Raw genomic sequence first — 24,099 nt, 5'->3', positions numbered from 1 at the left:
GCTCTAGTTTGCTTCTCCCCAGCACTGGAATCCATTTGCAGTCTGTCTGAATCTCAACATTGTCATCTGTGAAATGGGAGACTAAGCCTTGCCACCTACCAAGCTCCTGGGACTGCTGGTTTTTATTCAGACATGGATTTATCATGGCCTTCTCTGCTATGTGCCAGCCTTTAAAACCTCACAAGACTTACCATGGTTTCATGATTAAATTCAGAAGTCAGATCCTGATCCTGGTCAGGTTTCCTGAAGTTCCCTCCCCAGATCCTCATATAGCAGTCTAAGCACACAACACACATACTATCTATTGTCCCCATCCCTCCTCTTTCCCTAGGACTCAAAAGGCTGAACAGAAAGATTAATTATCATTAGATTCTGCAACCTTTTTCTATTATGGCCAAGCACTGGTTGGTTGGATGATTGCTTTAAAAATACCCCATCATAATCTATTGAATGTTCCTATGTACCAGGGAACTGCAAAGTTGTATTCTGGTCTCTGCCTTTATAGAAATCTTATGGGCTCGTGAGAAGGCCAATTCAATTGAATTCCCTAAACATCAGCCTCCTCCTATATAAAATGGGGATAGAGGTAATGCTGTCCTTTCAGGTTGTTGTGAGGATTAAATGAGATAACACACGTAAAGCCCTTGATATAATGCATACACACAGTAAACTCATTATCCTTGTTACCAATTACAATGAATATTCTGGGGGAGGCATCATACTAGAGTTATGGACGAGATATGCTATGGGAGATGTGAGCAAAATGGAGCTGTAGCTATACTCAGCGGTCTTTAACTAAAGAAAATTAGTAGGAGAGGGGCACCTGGGTGGCTCAGTGGGTTAAGTGTCCCACTTCGGCTCAGGTCATAATCTCACAGTTCGTGAGTTGAAGCCCCATGTCAGGCTCTGTGCTGACAGCTCAGAGCCTGAAGCCTGCTTCAGATTCCGTGTCTCCCTCTCTCTCTGCCCCTCCCCTGTTCGAGCTCTCTCTCTCTTTCTCTCTCTCTCAAAAATAAATAAAGCTTTAAAAAAAAGAAAATCAGTAAGAGAAAGAAGTAATACATGACTTTTTGTCAGTGGAGAAGATGCTTTATTACTCTTATTCATGTACCCAGCAGATGAGGAGGAATCCACTTTGAGCCACAATCATCAACTTTTCAAATAAACAACAGCAGTCCTATTGTGGCGAGAGGGACAATGAGTTTTCTGCATTCACAGAACAACCCAGCTGAGGAGACTGCATAATGGTAGAAGAAAGGGCATGGAGGTGAGGCTAACTCCACATAAAGAGACATGTCTCCAGAAATGAGTGTGGTCTTTCTGCATGGTCCTGTGCAGAGGACAGAGTTTGTGGTAGATAGAAAATGAGGTGGAGTTGGAAAAGTAGACTTGTTTATATGGTATTTTCTATTTAAATTTTTGTTATTTAACATACAGTACAATATTCGTTTCAGGACTAGAGTTCAGTGATTCATCATTCAGTGATACATACAACACCCAGTGCTCATCACAGCAAATGCCCTCCTTAATGCCCATCACTCATTCAGCCATCTCCCACCCACTTCCCTCCACCAACCCTCAGTTTGTTCTCTATCGTTAAGAGTCTCTTGTGGTTTACTTCCCTCTCTTCTCTCTTCCCCCTTCCCATATGTTCATCTGTTTTGATTCTTAAATTCCACATATGACTGAAATCATATGGTATTTGTCTTTCTCTGATTGACTTATTTCACTTAGCATAATACACTCTAGCTCTATCCACATTGTTGCAAATGGCAAGATTTCATTCTTCTTGATGGCTGAGTAATATTCCATTGTACCCTCTTGCATTGCTGGTGGGAATGCATACTGGGGCAGCATTCTCTCCACTCTAGAGAACAGAGTTACAGAGTTATAGAGGTTCCTCACAAAACTAAAAATAGAACTATCCCATGATCCAGCGGTTGCATTATTAGGAATTTACCCAAAGGATACAAAAATAGATTCAAAGTGGTACATGCACACCAATGTTTAAGCAGCATGAGCAACAATAGCCAAACTATGGAGAGAACCCAAATATATATACAGGGGATTTTTCAAAGGTATGTTTCTGATTAATGGTAGAGGAGAAAAGGAAGACATTTGTTAAATTTTAATTAGAGTAAGTACTTTGATAGCTATAGTCTTCAAACCAGACATTATGTACCTTCTTGTATTATTAAAATAAGTTCCACTAGCCAAGGTGGCTCCTGTCTTGAAAGTGTGTGCAAACAAGTCAACGAGAAGTAAGTGCCAATTTTGAGCCAGCCATCTTGGAGAAGGTGAGCTCGGAGAACCTGGTCACAGCGTGAGGAGCTCCAATACACATCCCACTTGTTCACATCACACCCAAGAGCTACCACCATGTCTCCACTTCTCCCTTGACAGTAATATCTGTTGCAGCTACATCCATGCCAAGAAAGGACATCCAAACAGAGTATCTTGCCTCGAGACCAAGAGTGGAGGATTACAGGAAATGGGCAACTCTGCCCCAGTGTTCTCTTTTGATCAATGCACCTTATTAAGTAGGTCTATTTGGAGAGCTTAATGTTGAGCACTTACTTCCATGGGTAAGGGACAATCAGGATAAACTACTCTCTCAACTTCTTTTCCCCTCTAGCTCTCTCAGCCAGCCATATGGAATAGTTCAGGACAGACTGTAGAGAGTCCTGAATGTTGGCTGAGTAGTTGGACAGAATTCAAAAAACAGAGCCGGGTTACAGGATGGTATTAAGAAGGTGGTGGAGGTGGATACCAAAAGAACAGGGGATCTCCTTTGTAATAAAACTTTTGTGTTGCAGAACTAAGGGTCACAGGTATAAATGGGCTTTATACAGACAGGCAACAACAATCCAGAGTATAGGTAATAACAAAGAAATTCTGCACTATAACCCAGCCTTTTAAATTCTATGCATGGCAGGTGGAGAGGGAAAGAGAAAGAGAGAGAGGGTGGGGGAGAGGGAGAGAGAGGGAGAGAGAGAGTCATTGATAAGAGCTCCATGCTTTAACTCCAAGGGTTAGATAGAGCTAGCCCCTAATTCAGCCAATGTTTACTGAATACCACCATGCACAGTATGCAAAGATGAATAGGACATGGTCATTACCTACACAATCATACAGGGGAAATGAACATGTAAACAACAACCCATCACCCAAGGGAAAAGTACTATTTCAAAGGTATTTACAAAGGGTAAGTAATTCTGCCTGAGATAGTCAGGAAAAGGAAATGACTTTTCAGGAGGTTCTTGGAAAATTAATAATTAATAGGAGATTATAAAATGAGGAAAAGTTTCTGGGTCCACCGTGGACCACTTCCCTTAATCATATGCATATGTGCACTGTCCTTGTGTTTTGGAAATTTTATTTGGGATAAAAATGCAGTGTCTTCCCTTTTCTTGAGAGCGCAAGGCCTTCCTGCCATGTGTCTATAAGGCAAATGCCTGGGAAGGTAATGGAAATTTCTGGAGGAAGAAGAGTCATTCCTTGATCACTTTTCCTAAGTAAGTATAGCCTCCTCAGTGGCAAGGGAAGTCTTCCTCTTGTTGCCATCTAAATTCTCACTCTTATTTTTCTCAGAGTCCCATATTACCACATCCCTTTTCTATGCTTGGGAGGAAGTCGCTGTTTGAATTGATCCCTCTCTAGAAGCCTCCGAGTGGATGCTTTTCTTTCCCTTTCTCTTTCTGGTGTTAGCATCAGTAACTGTGTACAAAATTTCTCCATCCCCCCTGTAGCCTACCGCTGTTTCTTCCCAACATTCTCTTGTTCATTCAACAAATATTTATTGAACACCAACCATATGCCTGGTGTGGGAGCTAGGAATACAACAGTGATAAAAAAAAGAAGTAAGTCCTTGCCCTTATGGACTCTACAGTCTCTTGGGAGAGATACACAATAGATAATTAAACAAAAAAAGACATTAATATATTGCCAGGCATTCAAACATTCTTATGAAGAAAAAGAGCACAGTAGGAGGATATTCAGGATGTTGGGCAGGGACGTATAGTGTCAAGAATAATTTTCTTATGAGGTGATATTGGAGCAGAGAAGAGAATGGAATAATGGAAGAGAGAATGTGAATGCTTGGTGGAAAGGTGTTCCAGGCAACAGAGATGGAAAGTGGGTCTATTCTTGGTATGACTGATGAACAGAAAGGAAGAGAGTGTGGCTGGAGTAGAGGGAGCAAGGGAAAGAATGGCTGCTAGTGAGACCACAAGGACAAGGTCATTTAGGTAGTTTAGACTGTATAATGATTTTGTGTTTTGTGCTAATTGGGGGGACATGCTTTTGGAGAGTTTTGAAAAGAGAAGTAACAATGCTGTAATGTAGGTCTTTGTAGTGTCTTGCTGACTGTTCAGAATAAATGGAAGAGAGGCAAGAGAGGGGACTGTTTAGGAAGCTGATATAGTAGACTGAGCAAGAGATGGTGATGACTTGGACTTGAGAGGTAGTATGAAAGGTGGTGAAAAGCAGCCACAGAATATATTTTGATGGAAGATTTAGCAAGACTTATTTAAAGGACTGGATGAGAGAATGAGAGAAAGATAAAAATCAAGGATAATTACATGATTTTCAGCCAAAGCAACAGAATGAATGATGGTGCCACTTAATGAGATCCAAGGACTGAGGAGGAGAAACAGATTTTGCAGGTGGAGTTGGTGCCAGTAGAGTTGGATTTGGGGGATTCTTCTTAGGCATTCAAGAGGTCATATTGAATAGGTCAAGGAAGTATGGTCTGATGACTTCAAAAAGTTGGGTGGTTTTAGGGAGGAGGACAAACAACTCTGGATGCAGCAGTGAGAACCAAGGAGAACACACAGTCCCAAGGCCAGAAGTACTGGGAAGTAAGAGAAAAGAGAGCCACCAATGGATTTTAGGGAGAAAGAGGATCTTTAGGGAAGATCTGGGTTCAGTTAAAGCAAGAAGGTGATGGAGCTGCTCAGACATGGGATTGAGGATTCAGGGGACGTTATAAAATATGGAGCACATTTCCACAGTGCTCAGTGGAAGGGTTTGAAGTTTGGGCATCACTGCAAGTGACAAGGCAAGAAGAATCATGGATTAAAAAAAAAAAAGAACCTTAAGACAATAAGATGAGTTGGCCATCCACCCCATCCCTCACCCCCAGCAATCTCCCCACAGCACAGCTCTAAAGTCTACAAACACTGTTTCTCTACAATCCCTGGGACAGAGATGAGAGAATAACATAAGGGAGAAGCTGGTGAACTATATCAAATATTCACTTCTTCTAGGACACAAGTCCTGGGCTTCTCAAGGTCATGTCAGCAATGATGTGATATTAAAAACCCTGCTATTAATGGCTATATGCTGTCCTTCACCAGTTTGTCTTACTAAATGGCCCAAAGCAGATGGTATCCCCTTCCTACACAAGGAGAGGGAGTGTGTTCATCTCAAGTTCTACCCCAGGTCTTGTGGATAGAGGCTGAAAAAATAAAGCAACAAACCTAAAAGAGCTTACAAAAGAATTACAACCCATAGGCACTTGGCAAGGAAAACTGTCAATTCTAGGCAGTGAAAGATGGAGCCCAACACATAAGTCATATGGACAGTCAGTCTGTAGGGTTTTAGAGAAAGAGGAAACTCACTGGATGCCCAGAGTGACCACAAAAGGCTCATGGAGAAAGTGGGTTTCACAGAGGTCCCTGAGAATGAGGTGCATTCACTGGATCACCTGAAGCGGTAGACAGTGAGGTTGCCTGTCTGGATCTGCATCTATCAATTCAATAGTGTGCCTCGGGGTGAGAAAGAACCATTTACTCCTTATCATTATCCTTAATAATTCCAAATCAGGTGGTGATGGAAAACCAATCCAAAGCTCATTTCAGAAGGATGTGGAAAGGGGGAGGCAGAGGGAAAACACATCAGAAAACAAATTCATCTTCTCAGCACAGAGACAAAGGACCGGGGCTTGGTCCAGAGCTACAAAGACTGATCCTTTCAAGGCTGAGCCAGTTTTTCGAGACATTCAAGTCAAGTAGTGATAAAAATCCCACTATTCACTGTTATATTAATGGCTTCTCCACTATATGCAGATAGGTAAAAGCATCATATCTTTATTTGCATTTCTCTTTCTATTGCCTCCAGCTCACTGAATTTCTCCCTTATCTGCCAAGAAATGTCTACTTTTAAGGTATTCTTTCATTTCCTCATGCCATTGGCTGTCAAACGACTTAATAACTTGCCCATCATGGAAGTCAAATATAGTTTATTAAAAATGCATGTCTCACTCAGTCAGATGCCCTTTGGCAGTCTCCAGACCTTGACGACTCTGTCTCAAAGCCTGGGAACACAGAATGGTCTTGGCTGGCCAGCTGCACTCCCTTGCTTTGTCTCATGCTCACTGCCCAGATTATGCTGAGCGACGCAGAGAAGGGGGGTGGGAACTGTCCAAGGAGGATGTGGGACTGTGCCACTTGTCCGACTAGAGGAAGTGAGACTGGGCCTGAGAACCGCAAGTGCCTGAGGACTTCCAAGCCACCCAGCCAGGTCTCAGGGGCGGAGTACGGCCATGAAGATGGAGCTGGTGCCCTGGGGTAGAAGGAAATGGCATCAGAGCAGAAGGGGGCTCTGTCAAGTCAGTGCACTGGAATGATGAATCATGCCTGTGATTGCTCACGTAGCTAGGCTATATCGCTATTTACAGGGGCTAATGAGGCATCTGCAGTCACAGATTCAGAGTCTGAGTGTTGTTGTGGCTGAGGAAGTAGCAAGGAGCCTGAGCTAAAAACACAAAGGGAACTGGAGGTCACCTTTTCCATCATCTGCCACAGGGATGGACAGCACCAGAAGCACTCCATCAGGATACGTTGACCCTTCTCCAAAACCATCTTAAAGCAGCCCCTCAGTCTCCCTGGCGATGCTCTCTAGCCACCCATGGATCTCCTGGCTAGAGCCCCATGGCTTCAGCTAATCCTTCATTCTTTATTTTTCTGTGCATAGCAGAAATGAGGAACAGCTTTACATGCCTCACCGTGTCCAGCATGCCACCCCCAAATCTCCTACAGCAGTCTCTTGCACTGCTCTCACATCTTGCTTCTTAAGCATTGTGCCATGTTCTACTCAATCTGCTGAGAAACACCTAGACCTGCAGAGATAGGTAGAGAGTCCCAGCTGCTCTTCAGGAGAGAATGTGGACACTCCACCTGGAGCAGAGACACAGTGCTGCAGGAAGACCAAGAGAAAGACCCAAGGTGCTGAAAGCTGAAAAGTATTGCTTCCATCACAAGGAGGGGGTCTGGGATTCCTCCAGGGGAAAGATAAAGCTGGGCTGTAAGAGTAGATAAAGGGAACATATGGACAGTATGAGAAAAAAAATAATGAGAAAGAAAAACAGAAGGAAGGAAACAGAAGTAGGGAGTTGGGTCATGAGGCAGGACCAAGAAAAAGGGAGAAAAAAAAGCAGGGAAGGAGATGAACAGTGGAAGAGGCAGAGTAAGGTCATGAGGGAGAGAGTGAGATAAAGACAAGAGGCCAGAGAGAGAACTCAGAGGAGGACAAAGAGTGTGAGCTCTTGGAAAGGTGCACAAAGTCCATGGGAAGGTAAGTGAGCGGGGAACACGTGCTCAGCCTGGTCTGACCCCGGAGAAGAACTGATCCCCTGTTGAGACCACCACCAGGGGAACTGCCTGAAGCCAGGTAGCTGGGAGAGCAATGTGACAAGTGTCCTTTGCCTTGAACTCCCTTGTCACCTGGAGCGGGGAGAGAGCCAGGCACTGACAGGGTTTGGATGTGGGCAGGCTCATAAGCATCTCGTGTAAGACACCTCGGGAGACTAAGGGAAGAGGACAAAGTGAGGGAGAGAAGCAGAGGCAGATGCCTGCAGAGGGAGGAGGGGCTGGGAAACAGAAAGACAAAGAGTGACAAGCCAAGACAGAAAAGAGAGGAACTGAGAGAGATGGCGGAGAGGCTGATAAGGACAGGAAAGGCGACAAGAATGATTGGGAGATTGGGAAAGAAATTGAGAGAGATGTCTTGAGATTGAGAGGATAGGGAGAGAAAAGGAGGTGGAGGGAGAGGAAGGAGGAAGAGAGAGAGGAAAGAAGATGTACGGCGTGGAGTCAGAACAGCAGAAAATGGAACAGGTCCTAATTTTGAACCTTTGCCAACATCTGAAGTTGCTATTCTACTATCAATTTTTCATCTGTCACCAAGACAAGCTGAAAGAGCTAAGCTGCAGGTTTTGTTGATTATAGAATGTTTCATTCTGATCTGTACCAAGGGTAACTCCTCTGGATTTCTAGATGAACCAAATGCAGTGAGAGAGTGTGGGAAGGGAGGTGGGGGCCAGGGAGATGGGCACTACACCACTAAGGGTGGAAAGCAGGATCATTTAGTAATGCCCTGCAGGGATGGAGAAGATACTTCCTTACACATTAGTGTCACTCCTTGGGGACAGGAGGCTTGGGGCCACATTAGGGCATCTTTTGCCCTGGGGGTTCTGGGACTGGCCCAGCTGCCTGCAAAGTCTCCCCTCTACATCCTTTGTTTCTGCCAATATCAAGTCAGAAATCTTCCAGCAGATTTAGCATAACCTCACGCAGATGATCCCTGCCCATGTGAACAAACAACAACTTCAGTCTCACTGAGAGGGGCTGAGATTGTGCTGAGTGAATGGAGAGTAGGGCCAGCAGTCCTGGGTCCCTAATCCCCAGTTTCCACAGGAACTCCCACCAATAGCAGTTCAGCACCCACTGGGGTGGCGGTGCTCAGAGAAGGGGGGGAACGAGGACAAGGAGGTGGCAGCACGCTCCAATGAACCTCTCCCCAGAACACAATGTGACACAAGACATCGGGAGATGGCAGCGAAAGTTCAGGGGAAAACACACAGTTATTTACGGCTCGGGCATCTGTCGTCAGATCAGAAACAGAGACCTGATCTCAGGCAAATCCAGCAGCCTGTTCAAGAGCAGATGGGGAGGTGTGTGCAATGCTCAGTCCTGTTCAGTTCTCAATTTATTATTTTTCCTCATCTCCAGATCCCGTCTCCAAAGCAGACATTTGTCCTGGCCACAACGCCGGGAGGCCTGGGGAGGTTGGATGGGCAGATGAGAGTGGATGGGTGGTTATTTCCATCGTGTGACTTGGAGCCTTCCATGTAAGAAGAGAAGGTTATGGCAAAATCCAAGGAAGAGATGATGGAAAAGGGAACAGAAGAGAATATTCAGGCCCAAGAAAATGGCAGGCTGAATGAAAATGGGGTTGGCTCCAATCTTCCTCTGCCCTACTTTGCTGAGTGACCTTCGGCAAGCCATTCTACGTGTTTTGCTGTCCCTTTCTGCCAAAATCTTGACACCATATGGTTGTCCATACACAAGGATGGCCTCTCACCCTGAGTGTGATGGAAAGAATACAAAATTTGGAGTCAAGAGATCTGAGTTCAAGTCCTAATTCCCTAAGTACCAGTTCAGTAATTTAAGGCAAAACACATTTGTTTCCCTGCAGACTCAAAGTAAAAGGGATAAAAGGCATAGGAGAGTTTATCAGGCCTTTTCTCTGTCTAAAAATTCCACAGTTCCATGAGAAGAAAATCTGGAAATTGTCAGAATACAGCGAAATGAATAGTCTGAGGCATTCAAGACCATAGCAGGTACTCAATCTACATTGGTTGAAGAAACAAACACAGCCTCTAGACATGATTCCTGAGCCCCTGGCTTATTGGGCTCAATTCTGTCATGCAGTACAGACTCCCAGCCCCCAGTGATATAGGTAGACACCTACCCCACCCCATCTCACCCTCTGAGCAACCTCCCATCTTCCAAGACCTCCCATGTTGACATAAGCCTCTCTCCAAAAGCACTTTTCAGGGAGAAGACAGAGACAGGAGGATAGGGCGGCAATCCGGAGAAACGAGGCTGCTCAGACAATGTCTGGGGAGCCTCGATTTGAATCTCCACACCTGTATGGATTGCACTGCCTTAGATTTGTAAGAAGGTGCTGTGATCCCAGGAGACACCTAATCTTTCCCACTTGAGATGCACCTTCTCGACTAAAAGTATGCAACAACAAGCTCTATATGTTTCATTGAAAAGCAGAATTAAATTTCCCGACCTGCCTAGATCCATTTACACTTCCATCAGTATGATTCAGAAGGCAGTTCCTAGGCAGGGCCCACAGTCAATGTCAAGGGACTTACCCCCCCCCCCCCCCCCCCCCCCGCCCCACGAGAGCAAGACGGATAGACTTTCTCCTTGAGCTGACTGCCAGCACACTGGCTGGTAAGCCCTGGCCCCAGGAGAGCTACATACATGGTGAAAACTGGAGAGTCTGATGTTATAATAATGGTAAATAAAGACCTGGAGTGAAGCTTCAGGTAGACAGATGTTTTCATCGACTAGACACAGGTGTCTCTGTCTCCAGTGCCTGAGAGCTTGTGGGTGATGGAGGAAATGCATTTCAGCCCCCACTCTCAGGAGCTGTCTGCTGCTGAGCCTCACCTGTGCCTTTGCAGCCCTCTTACTCCCCAGGCGATCCCAGAGAGGGGACTTCACTCTGCCAGGCAGGCCTTGCTAATTAACATCTGCAAGTGACCAAGTAAGACCTCACTTTCCCCCAAGCTTTATCCCTTCCCTGAGGTAGGAGGGGAAGGGATATGACTGGTTGCCCCTAAATAAAACCCGGCTGGGAAGTCTCTGGAGCCACCTCTCGTGTTGGGACTGGAGGTCTGCCTCAAGGCCCAGCCAGACGCCTCAGCAAGGAGAGGTCAGGAGCTACATCTCATTCCCCACAGGCTGCAGAGCAGAGCCTCCGAGGAAGACAGTGGCCACATCTGCTGAGCTGATGAGATGGCACTCTTCCTCCAGTCCTGGGCAGCCTGTTTAGGCTGCCTGCATCTCTACAGTTGATTTTGCCTGTTGGCACCTGTTTGTAGCTTACCCCAACTAATGTCTGTCAGTGGACTAATTATCATCAAGGATAAGAAATTAAGAAATTATGAATGTGTAGACACTTCTGTTCTCATACTAATGGCTTGTGTATTTAATGGTTTGCTTATTATTTAATGGTTTGTTTATTTTATTGATGGCATCTGTCCTGACTTGAACCTTGCAAAGTACAAACTGGTCTTGCACTTACTCTTATTTGGGTTTTCCCCACCTCTACAACCTTCTGTTGCCCCTAATAGAAGTAACAATCATTGCTTAAATGGATGGATGACAGATAAATAGATAGGTAGACAAGTGGGAAGGGAAGGGAAGGGAAGGGAAGGGAAGGGAAGGGAAGGGAAGGGAAGGGAAGGGAAGGGAAGGGAAGGGAAGGGAAGGGAGAAAGAAAAGGGGCCCTAGGTTGGCAGAAGCTTTCAAATTATTTATTGAAGGAACTAATGATGTTTGGCCTGGAAAAGAGAGTGTTTCAGTGGGATTACAGCTGTCAAAACTAGAATGATCTTTTTAAAACCATTTTTAAAATTGCAAAGTATAATGCACATTGCGTGAAAGTATGGAAAACAAATATATAGCTTAACCAATCATTAAAACAAAGCAATGTATCCAACCACCCAGGTCAAGGTCCAGAGGTGCCAGTTACCTCTTTCCACTCTTCCACTTCTCTCCTCTTCACAACCACCCCTGCTTCCCTCCCTCAGAGGACACCACCACCCTCAGATCTCTGTCTTCTATGGCAATCAGTTTTTTTTAACTTTGTTTCTAAGTTATTGCCTAAACATGTACCCAGAAGAATATGGCTTACTTCTACCTATTTTTGAACTTCATGTAAATGGAGATGTATAATGCACTAACTTCTTTTGCTCAACATTGTGGTCTTTCAAGATTCGGCCATGCTATTGCTTGTCATAATGGTTTGTCCATTTTTGTAGTGTTTGTTATTTCCCTTGTGTGAATATGCCATAATTTATTAATCAACCAAATATTAATGAAATATTTGGGCCGTTTCCATTCTAGAGCCATTAAACTGACGATGCCGCTGTGAACAGCCTCATGTGTGTATCCTGGTGCACATGTGCTCCTGTGGGGCATATAACTAGGAGGGGGATGTCTGGGGGAATTTCTTAATCAGAGCACACTGTACAGTGTTTTTCAAACTGTTTGTTTCAATTTACTACTATTCAACTAGCAACGATAACACTGCACCTCACTTTTTTGCTATTGTCAGACTCACATTTCCTGCCAACATGGAATGTAGCCAAGTCCCAATGTGGTTTTAATTTGCATTTACCTGGTTATTAACGAGGGTGAGCCCCTTTTCCCATGTTTATTGGCCATTTATAGGACTGATCCAGAATTTTGCATGTCTTTTTTTTTTTTTAATTGGGTTGTCTGTTTTTCTCCTCACTTTTTCGAGGAATTTCTGATGCAGGATGAACTGGAGTCCTTTCTCAAATGTATGTGTATCAACTATCTTACCCTGCTGTGGGGCTTGCATTCTACATGCAAGCCCCACAGCAGGGTAAGATAGTTTAGGGATGAACAGATTCATAAGGTTAATGTAGCCAATGTACCAACTTTTAAATTTATGATGAATTCTTTTTGTGTTCAGTTTAAGAATTTCATCTCTCTGCACTTCAAATTCCAAGTTGAGATTTATATCTGTATATTTAATTCTAGGAATAGAATTGAGATCACTGTATCTGCTGCCAGGAAGAGGAACATTTTCAATACCAGAGAAGATTTTCTAACATTTCAGACTGGACAGCCACGAAATGGGCCATCTTGCTCCCTGTCACCCAGAAAGTTCCAGAAGAGAGTGGGTCACAACGCACCACAGATGCTCTAGAGGAGGTCTGCCTCTCTGGTCTATTCAAACTCTAAGATTGGAAGACTTGAATTAGTAATAAAATCTACTTTGATAAATACTGAATTATAACCAGTAGGGGGCTTTAGCCATGACAGGAGCCATGATGCAGTTGACTGCTTAGTTAAGCAAACTGACATGAATGAATGCACCCACACTCCTGTCTTACACTGGATTTATATTTTGTTGCCTGGCCTCAGGGCTTCTTTTTCCTCATTACCTATACCTAGTTCAAAGCAGAGTACCCAACGCATGTCATGTATGGTCAGCTGATGCCACTGGCTAGGGTTACAGGCAGTGATGGAAAATAGGGTTTATTTCAGGTTAACTCAATTGGTGGTGGCTTCCTGGAGAGCAGGACACAGGAAAAAAAGCGGCATGGCTGGGACTTGCTCTGAAAGTTCTCAAAACAGAGCTCTGCAGAGAGATCAGCCCAAGGATATGGGCTGCCCTGGAGGCCTAACCTTGAGCTGCTCAGGCTCCAGAGGACAGAGCTAGAGTCAGGCAGCCCGGCCTCTGCTAATGCTTGGACAGCAGAAGGGACCTAATCCTAATCCCCCAAACACAGACCTTCCCCAGGTCTGTTTGTCTTCCCCTAATCCTCTAATATTTAAAGCAATTTCAATCCTGTTTGAAGAGACTTCCCAGCAGTTTGAGTCTGGGGCCTCCAGAGGAGGCGGGTGGTGGAGATGGAGGGAGGGAGAACAGCAGGAAGCAGGGGAGGAGCAAGAGTGAGAGTGAGCCCTGGAGAGGAGGGAACCAGGAAGATGACAGGCTGCCAATGCCGGCTGACAGACCTTCCTGAAACTTCCCTCCCGATGGCTTCTTCAAGATCTCTGTGAGTGAGAATGGGGAGGGGGGAGGAGAAGGAGGGTCTCAGGCTAAGATGTGGCCCTTGCATAAGGTGACTTCATTCATGCATCCCATCAATCAGCCAATTAGTCACTATAATACTTACTGAGCACCCACTGTGTGAGGCTGAAACTATGCTAACCTTGAACAAACAGTTACTGGGATCATAATGATTCCAAAGAAGTGCAAGGTGCAGCCGGCTCCTATACAGGGTATAGATGTGTCTGCAGAAGAAGAGAGCTGACCATTGATTTACAAGCTATTTTTACCACGTTTCTCATGCTTTTTTACTCTTTGTTGAAAAAAAAAAATACCCAAAAGATTCCTGCCTCCTCTATCCTGGTGTCCTTTATCTCTGGAGCTCCTTGGCTTCTGCTCTAACAGCTTAGACTAGCCAAAATTAGAATGACAATGTGTTGGACTCTACCAGGTTATAGTCAGCACTTGGTAAGGGGCTGGGAGAAAGAAGTCTCCCAGAGGGATGAAGGGAGCGGTTCTGTCTAGCCAGATAAGTGATGGCCGAAGGACTGTCTCATTCCTGACACTGCCTTGTTTCAACAGCCAGGGAACAGAATGCGCATCTGAGCAGGGCATCCTCATTAGAGAGCATTTGCCAGTTTCAGGTCATGGAAGGGTCCCTCTCCTTAAGCTATACTCTTACTTTTTACAAATGTTTGAGAGAGAGAGAGTAAGAGAAGGAGGGGAGGAGGGAGAGAGAGAAAGAAACGGAGAGAGACAGAGAGAGGGAAAGAGAGAGGGAGGGAGAGAAAGAGAGAGAAGGAGGGAGGGAAAGAGAGAGAGAAGTGGATGGATGGATGGATGCATGGATGGGCAAACTGATAGATCAATGTATCTTAGATGGAAAATAGGTTAATTTCTAGGATTTTAAAAGAGTAGGCAGAAGATGATTTTATGACTTCACAGCAAACAACAGAAGCATCATTTTAAGCAAAAACAAAACAAAAATCATCTCACACAATTCTTCTAAGAGGAGCACAGCAATAGATGGACAGTAAATGCACAGATTCCCTCAGGGCACTGGGGTAGAGACGTGAGGAAGGCATCAAGTGACCATACTATAAAGTCTGTCTGAGCACTCCTTTACCCTCCCCTCCTCCTTTATGCTGCGGCAAGAATGCAGGCCAGGCTTTTACTGAGCACATGCTTATACTCTAATTAAAAAATGTAAGTGGAGTCCACGAAGAAACTTTTGCTTAAGGTCCCCAGCTTTAACCTTAAGCCGCAGTGTTCTAGTCTGCCTCTGTCAATAACGGCCTGAGTGACCTTGGACTGCCCTTTGGAATGCCAGGCCTCAGGGTCCTCATCTGTAAAGGAGGGATTAGACCAGGCCGTCCCTACAGTCCTACCTACCTTTGACAGTCTCAGAGGCTAAGCCAGGAAAGCACTAGCAACCTCCAGAGCAACAAGGAAGACTGGCATCTTGCCAGGTTCCCACAGCTTCTTCCACAGGCTTTTCCAGATGGGATCCTTGAGGCTTAATAAGCACCTGAACCAGAACGGGAGGCCCTCCACCACCTGCACCCTGTGCCCATACCAGCATGCTCATCATCATCTTTCACTCTTGCAGGTCTTTCCAGCACCTAGCAGTGTGCTCAAGTGGCCATTTTAACTTGTAATTGTCAGAAGATATTTTTCATTTCTTTATCTTAAAGGAATCCCCTGGATCATCCTTCTGTGTCACGTCTCCTTACTTCACGAGTGATGTCAGCCCTAGCGGCCTTAGACAGCTCTCATGCTGACGTCGTTCTCTGCGCATTTTCTGCTCTCGGTCCTGGGGCTTTTTCCGATGCCAACAGGGATGGAGGCTGCGCATGGGTCCAACTGCATGGGCTCCCTCTCACCAAGGCTGATCTCGCTCATGCTACTACTGAATGCCAGGAGCAGAAACGGTTGAGGTTTCAGGGTGACACCACGTGTGGAGAAAACCAATTGACCTCCCGTGGCATTGGACTGTTTCTACCCTGGAAGGGCAGTGATTTGTCCTGTCTGGAATGGACACCTGCTCTGGATAGAGGTTTGTCTATATTGCCTATTTAGATAGCTGCCTATGGTGCATCTCTGCCAGCAGCACTCTGAAGGCTGGAGAAATGCAGGCTTACTGACATGGGATCCCGCAAGCATTGTCAGACCAAGGGACACATCTTATGGCAAAGAGGTGCGAGAATGGACTCTTGACTCTCTGACCCACTGATACTGCGTATACCCTATCACCCTGAAGAAGCAAGGCAGAACAATGGAGCCCATCTAAAGCTCCAGCTAAGGGGGTGGAGGTTGGAGTGCTGTTCTACAGCACAGAGTACATGCCCTGAGGCTGTAGTTGGTACACAGTTCTGTGTCCTTAATGGCTAGAATATACAGGCTCAGGAAGCAAAGAATAGATGTTGCTGTGGTCCCTCTGACTCACTCCTAGTGACTTACTTGCAGAATTTGTGCTTTGAGTTCCTGCAAATTCAGGTTCTTTGGCATTGCAGCTCCTGGTTCCCAGACAGGGAACAGTAAGGATTCCACCCAATCCGAAGACCCGAGGACCACCCAGTCATTTTAGGCTGCTCGTGCTGGTAGATGGTGAAGCCAAAATGAAGATCTTTATTTTTTTTTAATTATACAGTAAGTTTTATTTTTTATTTTTATTTATTTTTTTAATTTACATCCAAGTTAGTTAGCTTACAGTGTAGCAATGATTTCAGGAATAGATTCCTGAAGATCTTTATTATAAGAAGCCCAAGTTGCTGCTCTATAATAGGAGTGGACGGGAAGCTATATGGCACTCCAGTGAGTCCCTGGGGCATTTCCTGGTGTCCCCATGCCTCATGACTTGAATGGGCAGCAACTACTGCCTGGGAGGAAAAGGAGCTTACACCTCTTAGGGATAAAGACCTGGGTCACCCTGTCCATCCAATCATCTGAACCAGAAATCTGGGAATTATTCTAGGCTCCTCCTCTCCACTCTAATCAATATCATGTTTTATAGATCCCACTTCATAGTATCCTCAAATGTATCTACTCCTCTCTGTCCATACTGCCAGGGCCTTGGTTCAGTTACCCTCCCTTCACTTCTTGACTATATTCCTTAGTGGCCTCATTACCAACTTCCCAACTCTGGTCTGACCTTCCCCCAAGGCTGCCAGGGCATCTTTCTACCTTTGAGTAACTTGCTTAAGCTGTCTTGAGTTCCTTCTCCACCAGGGCGAGCATTAGGGCACCTGCATCCAAACTGGGATCTGAACAGCATGTATGTAGGTGCTGGCTCCTGTTTGGCTCTTCAGGGTGCTTCCTGACACTCTGACCCCACACATGCATTAGACCAAATGCCCAAAGAAACTCAAAACTCCTGCTAGGGCTTATCCTGGGTGCCATGACCCAGGACCCAGTCCTGGTTCCAGGAGGGTGGCCTGGTTCATGGATCTTTCCTACTGAGCAGAAGAAGTATTGCTTTTGTGGAGTGGGCCCTGCCTAGCACACCAGTCTCCTCCATCCGTCCTCTGCCCTCCTTGACACAGAGACTCTGGAGGTACCTAATGAGGCATAGGGTTTGCTTCTGTGCTTTCCCCCTTCCAAGTACTCCCTGACCTCTTCCCCTTTTACCTGCTAAGCAACTTCTCTATATTTTGCCAAGTTCAGCCTGAGCCACCTTCTTGTGTAGCTTCCTACTTTCTCCCAGCCCAGGGTAGTTAGCTGCTCCTTCTCCATGTTTTCATGGGGTTAGTGCATATATTTGTCACCTTATATTACAGTATCTCCCTCATTAGATTCTAAGTGCCTTGAGAATAGTGATAAAGACTTACTGAATGGTGCCATATGTAAATATTTAACAAATGTTTGTTGAATTAATGAATAAATAACTCATAAGATTGCTTTGAGGATCCAGTAAGATAACTTACATACTCCAGATGTCAGCTAAAGTCACTCCGTCCTCTGTCTTTAGACACAATTGACAAACTTCCTATTTCACATTCCATGGTAAACTAATGTCTTCCTAAGATTCCCGTGAATGTCAGAGCACCTAAATCTTCATGACCCCTTCAGTCTCTGAATTCTTGCCCCTATTCTCACTCCCTTCTCACCGCCATTCTTTCTACTTATCTCTGTGCCCTGTACTTAGGTATTCAGTTCCTTTCTCTAGTCTCCCTCCTGGTTAAACACAGAAGCCAGTTGTATAGTAGACACTTACATGGTTTGGGGCAATGACAAGGATTTATATCCTCACAAAGCAAACAACCTAAAATTGAATATTGGGGTTTGTATCCTTAAAAGGCAGCAAGCCACCCAATGGACTGGCTTTTCATTTCTCCATGGGGTCCAGCTTCCCACTATGGCACCTGTACTTTTTTTTCCCCTCCTCCTCTCCCCCTCCTCTATCCCTCTTCCTCCCTCCTCCTTTTCCCCCCTCTTCCTCCCTTCTCCTTTCCCCCCTCCTCCTCCTCTTCTCAAATCTTCCTTGTCTTCCCCCATACCCCAAATCCTGTCCATTTCTTTTTAAAAATAATTTAGAAATATTTAAGTCAGACAATGCATTACTATTTTTTTTAAAAGAATCAAATAGTACATTCTTAAAATGAAATTAAGGCTTCTCTCCTACCCCCACCTTGAATCCTACTCCCCAAAGGAAACCATGTTAAACCATTTCTGTTTAGAGGGCTCCTAGTGGTTTCCTACCTACCCTAAATGGTATATTTATACCTCCGTTTCTTGATTTATTGACCATGGATATTATCTATTGATTACCCGCTAGAAAATATAAAGAGTTATATTCACACCATATCCAATGTGACTTCCTGTTCTCCTCTCAGCTTCCATACTTATTATGCTTTAGTTCTATTAATTACATTTATGATTTTAAATAATACATGTAAATATACATGTCTTGTTTCATCTACATCAAGTGGCACATCTTGCCTTCCTGCTCTACAACAGGAATGTACAAGCACACCCACATTTCCTTCTACTTCTCATCTACTTTCCACACTCCACCCTGTCCACTGTGACTCTATGTTTTCATTATCCAGACTGACAACACGTACATTGCACTGTGCATTCCCAGGTCTGCCCTCCAGTATATTGTAGAGACTGTGAGTATATGCAAGACCACACTGGCTGGGTATATGAGTCAGAGGGACCCAGAGTCTTGGCAGGGCAAGCATTGAGGACTATACAGAACTAGAAATAATGTGTCCAACTTCAAAACATTCCAGTTCTTTGAAAAAATTCTGTATACCCAAACCAGCCTCATCTGAAGTTTGCATTTATTCCAGGTGACCAGTTTGCAATTCTCATATAAGTTATTATAAAAGTTGAATGCCAATGAGCAGTAATGGTGAGCAGAGATGGCTGCCAAACATTCCATTTGCTCTGCTACAATTCCATCTTCCTCACTGCCTAGTGAGAAAAGAAATATGACCAGTTCTAGACAGTGAAACGTGAGAAATCTTATAAGTGATTTTCAGATTGAGATAGCGAAAACCCGATGATATTTACTGAACTCCTTTCTGCTGCTGCAGCTGAAGCCAACTCTTCTAGATGGTGCAGCTCCAAAGAGGAAGAACCTCTGCCACCTGGGTCCCCAAGGGACTACGGGTAGCAGAGTCCTGTGCTGACCTGCTTAGGCCATGGTGGGTAACCAAGAAATAAACTTCCATGTCAATCAGAGTCAATGAGAGTTGGGGTTGTTACCTCAGCATAACCTAATCCACTGTTACTAATTTGGCATTTAAATTAATATTTCTATGAAAATATTATTCACTGTATAGCAAAGAAGCGAGTCAGAATTATGTCCTTCTCAATGGATCAAATGCCACAATTCCTTTGCTCACTTGAAAGGTATTCTTGCTATGATCTAGATCAAATGTATTCTTTTTCCACACCCAAGCACTATACTGAAAACATGACAAAATTTATTTTTCTTCAAATACAGACCATCAATTTCTTGTGTGAATTTTTATATTTTCTAAAATTTTCTCTCTTTCCTTTTAGAGAAAAGAATAATTTGCCTTCAGTATACCCTCAAATCATTTCGCCTTCAATTATTTATCACATGGAATCCATTTTCTTTACAGAAATATAGTTCCAGAAGCATCGTACCATCTGTTCTAATCTGGACCAGTTGGCCTTTGGATCCATCACATAAATAATCTCTTGGATATTCACATCTCTCATAGGTTAGTCCTACAAATTCCAGGATCTCACACACCTCTCTTTCATTTCATCTTCTTTGTTTTGCAGGAGTACATCCTCAAGTAACTTCCTTAGGAAGAATGTTTAGGAGGCAAACATCTTCAGTCTTTGGATTTTTGAAAGTGATGCTATTTACCCCCCACAATTAATAATAGTTCTAGGTTCAATGCATCTTCTTTCAAAGCTTCGAGAGCAGGTGTTGTATCTCCATCGATGGACCAATAGCACACTGCCCTGCCTCTCACACTGAATACAGCTATGAAATTCACATGGAATGAATGGTACAGCTACTGGAGGACTCTGAAAGGTAAACAGGACCAGGCAGATTGGGGAAGAAGACCAGAATTAGAAGTACCACCAAAACAACAGTACATTTCCCACATTTCCTCTGGTGTCCCCAGGCCTGGGCAAAAAGAACTCTGGGAGAAGCCATCTGATTCTGAATCAAGAGTGGGAAAGGGGACTCAGCATTTAGAAAGAGCGGAGAATTCCTTGCTTTTCTTTATTCTTCTTCCTTTTCTCTGTTCAGTGAATTTCAGATTCCCCTGTGGTGTCAGCAGTGCCACTGGGAGTCCCAGATATTTAAAACTCCCAGGATGAAGAACCTTCCCTCCAATCAGAGAAGGAGAGGGGGGAGCAAACTCAATCAATTTTTTCCCCTCTCTTTCCTCTCTCTTCTTGAATCCAGAATGGGGGCAGAGTTGCAAATACTGTAAGACAGAGCAAAGAAAGTACAGTCCAGCTTTCTGGCCAGAGGAGCAAAGGAGAAGGCCCAGGGACCTGGAAAGTGTCAGGAGTATCTCAAGGAAGCAACTCCATAAAGTTGTATATCACCTCCTGGGATCTCCCTGAGCTGTGCATGCATGTATCTGAGCCTAAACAGTGAATCCAAAACCTTGAGAACTGAACTACAGGTGCACTTCACCACCACCAGGTCCCCATGTTATCCACTGGATGGTGTAACAGTCACAGATCCAAGTGGCACAGCAAAGACCTTGAAAGAGATCTGACTTTGAAACCACAACCCACTGAAGTCCAGCTGGAATGTTCAGCCTGAACCCAACTATGTTAACTGCCTGTAAAAATTTCTCCAAAGGATGTAAACCAAGAACAGAGACTCCAACCATAATATACATAATGCCCAGGATATAGTTCAAATTACTCAGCATATGAAGTATGAGGAAAATCTCAGCTCCCACGGGAAGACACAATTAACAAGCACCAGTGCCAAGAAAACACAGGTGTTGAAATTCTCCTGCAAAGACTTTAAACCATCTATTATAAAAATACCCCAATAAATAAAGGAAAACACTTTTGAAAGATAGATGATATCAGAAAAGAAGTATAAGATACAAAGAACCAAGTGGAAATTATAGAACTAAAAAACACAATAATAAAATTCAATAGTAGAATGAAAATGACAGAGGAAATGAGTAAGTGAACTTTAAAATACATTGCTAAAAATTATCCAAATTGAACAACAGAGAGAAAAGAGTAGGGGGAAACAAGTTTAAAGTACCTATGGGACAATAACACATTTTTTTTGCTTAATGTCTATTTATTTATTTTGAGAGAGAGAGCACAAGCAGGGGAGTGGGGACACAGACAGAGAGGGAGACACAGAATCTGAATCAGGCTCCAGGCTCCGAGCTGTCAGCACAGAGCCCAACGTGGGGCTCAGCTTCATGAACCACAAGATCATGATCTGAGCTGAAGTTGAACACTAACCAACTGAGTCACCAAGGCACCCCAACAAATATCTAATATTCATGCCATCAGAGTCCCAGAAGAGAAAAAATATATGGCGTTGAAAATTATTTCAAGGAATAATTGCTGCAAACTTCCCTAACTGGGTGAAAGACATAAACCTGCAGATTCAAGAAGGTCAGCAAACCACAAACAGGGTAGGGCCAAGAAAGTTCACTCCCACAAACATCATAATCAAGGGGAGTTAGTCTAGAAAGAGGACAGAAGACACGCAAGACTCAGCCCTGGACTATTCCTAAAGGTCCAGAATTCAGAGAAAGATGAAAAGTAGCCAGAAAGGGAGACTGAGAAGTGGACAGTGAGGAAGGAGAAAATCAGAAAACCGTGATATCTGGAAACCATATGAATGAAGTGCTTTAAAGAAGGGCAAGTGGTCACCCATATCAGAATGCTGCCATGTGTCACATGGATTGAGGATTAAGAAGTGAACACTGAGTTATTATTTTTAATATCTAAGTGAATAGTGACTTTAAGAATATCAGTTTTGAGGAATGGGGGACCTGACTATAGAGGAGTCAGAGGAAGTGACTTCTTCCAGAGCTGGAAGAAGTGATAAGGGGATAATGGGGAGGAGGATGGAGTCTGGACCACACTGATGTGCTGGTTTAGGTGTGCAAAAGTCTAGCATAGTTACCTCATAGAAGGCATGGTATTGGGTACCTGTGCTGGTGGGTGTGTGGGAAAGTTCTCTGTTGCTGGCATTTTGTCAGCTAAGGGACAGTAGGAGAGGCGTTTGTAGACTATCAAGAAGACAGGAAGTGATGTAAAATAGTGATCAGGGAGTGGGAGAAAAATGTAATGGGGTATGGGGTATAGGGTGGCCTCAGGGGTCCACTGGAGGCTCATGATGATCATTTTAAATGAGGCCAGTCAGCGTGGCTGTATGGTGTTTCTCTCTTTATCATTGTTGCTTTCAAATGTCATCAGCAGGTGCCTAGGTGTGGATCAGTGTCAGTTTTCATATGTTAGACAATTGGTATGGCTTTTCAGCCTAAGGACTCATGATTTTCTTTGACTCTGGGAAATATTCATGGATAATTTCTTGGATGGTTTCTTTCTCTCTCTCTCTCTTTCTCTCTAACTCTTTCTCTTTCTCTTCTCTATACTGGGAGGTATCTTTGACCTTATCTTCCAGCTCTTCTACTAAATGTTTTATTTTGACAATCATATATTTTTAATTTCCACAAGGACTCTCTTGTTCTTTAATTATTTCCATTTCATAGACTGGTTGTTTTTTTTTGGGGGGGGGGTTGTAGGGGTTTTTTGTCTTATGTTTTTAAATTATTTTATTTTATTTTTAATGAAACAAAGTTAAATGTAGTGGTTGAAACACAAAGACAGAAATCAAATCAGTTGAGTTCAAATCTCAACTCTGCCTACTTAGTAATTATGTGAACTTGAGCAAGTCATTTAACATCTCTGTGTCCAGCTTTCTCATCTCCAACATGGGGGTGTTTGTAATAGGTAACTCCCACAGTATTTGGAGTTTCAATGAATTAGTGCATGTGAAGTGCTTCCAACAGCCCCTGTACCAGAGACTGCTAAGGAAGTGTCAGTCATGGTGATGCCAGTGATGGTGCTGATGATGGCAGTGATGGACACAATGTTACCTTGAAGTTCTCTAGAGTTGTTAGCATTTAGAAAGTTTTATCCCTCCCCCTTTTTTTTTTGAGTTAACTGTCGTTCCTCCCAGTCAGTTGTTCTGTTTGTTTATGTTGGTCTTTATATTTCCCTCTGATGAGTATCTCAGTATATGTGGCATTCTGTGATTATACAGGATTTTATTTTTAAAAAAAATTTTTTTAACCTTTATTTTTGAGACAGAGAGAGACAGAGCATGAATGGGGGAGGGTCAGAGAGAGGGAGATACAGAATCTGAAACAGGCTCCAGGCTCCGAGCTGGCAGCACAGAGCCCGACACAAGGCTCGAACTCACGGACTGCGAGATCATACTCACGGACTGCGAGATCATGACCTGAGCTGAAGTCGGACGCTTAACCGACTGAGCCACCCAGGCACCCCATTATACAGGATTTTAAAACAAGGACCTAGTTGACTATCCATGTAGCTGTTGTGTATGTAAGTCTCTTTCCCTGAAAGGCTTCCATGAGTAAGAAGGCCACAAGACAGAGCTTTGAAGTGGTAGGCTTTGCTTTAGGATGCAGGTTGAGAACTCATCTGTAAGGTGGAAGCCAGATGAGGAGGCTTATGGGGTTCCAGCATCCCCACCAGAAGCCCTAGACTGCCTACCTTCCATACGGAAGGAGCCCTGGTGCTAAGCCGAGTGGGCAGTAGAAACACTTCTTCAGGATCACCCTACTCTCCTTTTCCCTACACCTGTGGACTCTGAGCCCAGAGCCTCCTTTTGTTTTGCCAGGAAGATTGGCTTTCGTTGCCTCTGCAGCTGCCACCTGAATGTATTCTGGGCTTTGGCTCCTCACTCCACTTCATTTATCAACGTATTTTCATCTAGGTCTCATTTTCCAAGGGTTCGTTGAAATCTCTCAT

This window comes from Acinonyx jubatus, chromosome D1, assembly GCF_027475565.1.
Source record: "Acinonyx jubatus isolate Ajub_Pintada_27869175 chromosome D1, VMU_Ajub_asm_v1.0, whole genome shotgun sequence".
NCBI classification, from domain to species: Eukaryota; Metazoa; Chordata; class Mammalia; order Carnivora; family Felidae; genus Acinonyx; species Acinonyx jubatus.
This window is presented reverse-complemented; position numbering follows the sequence as displayed.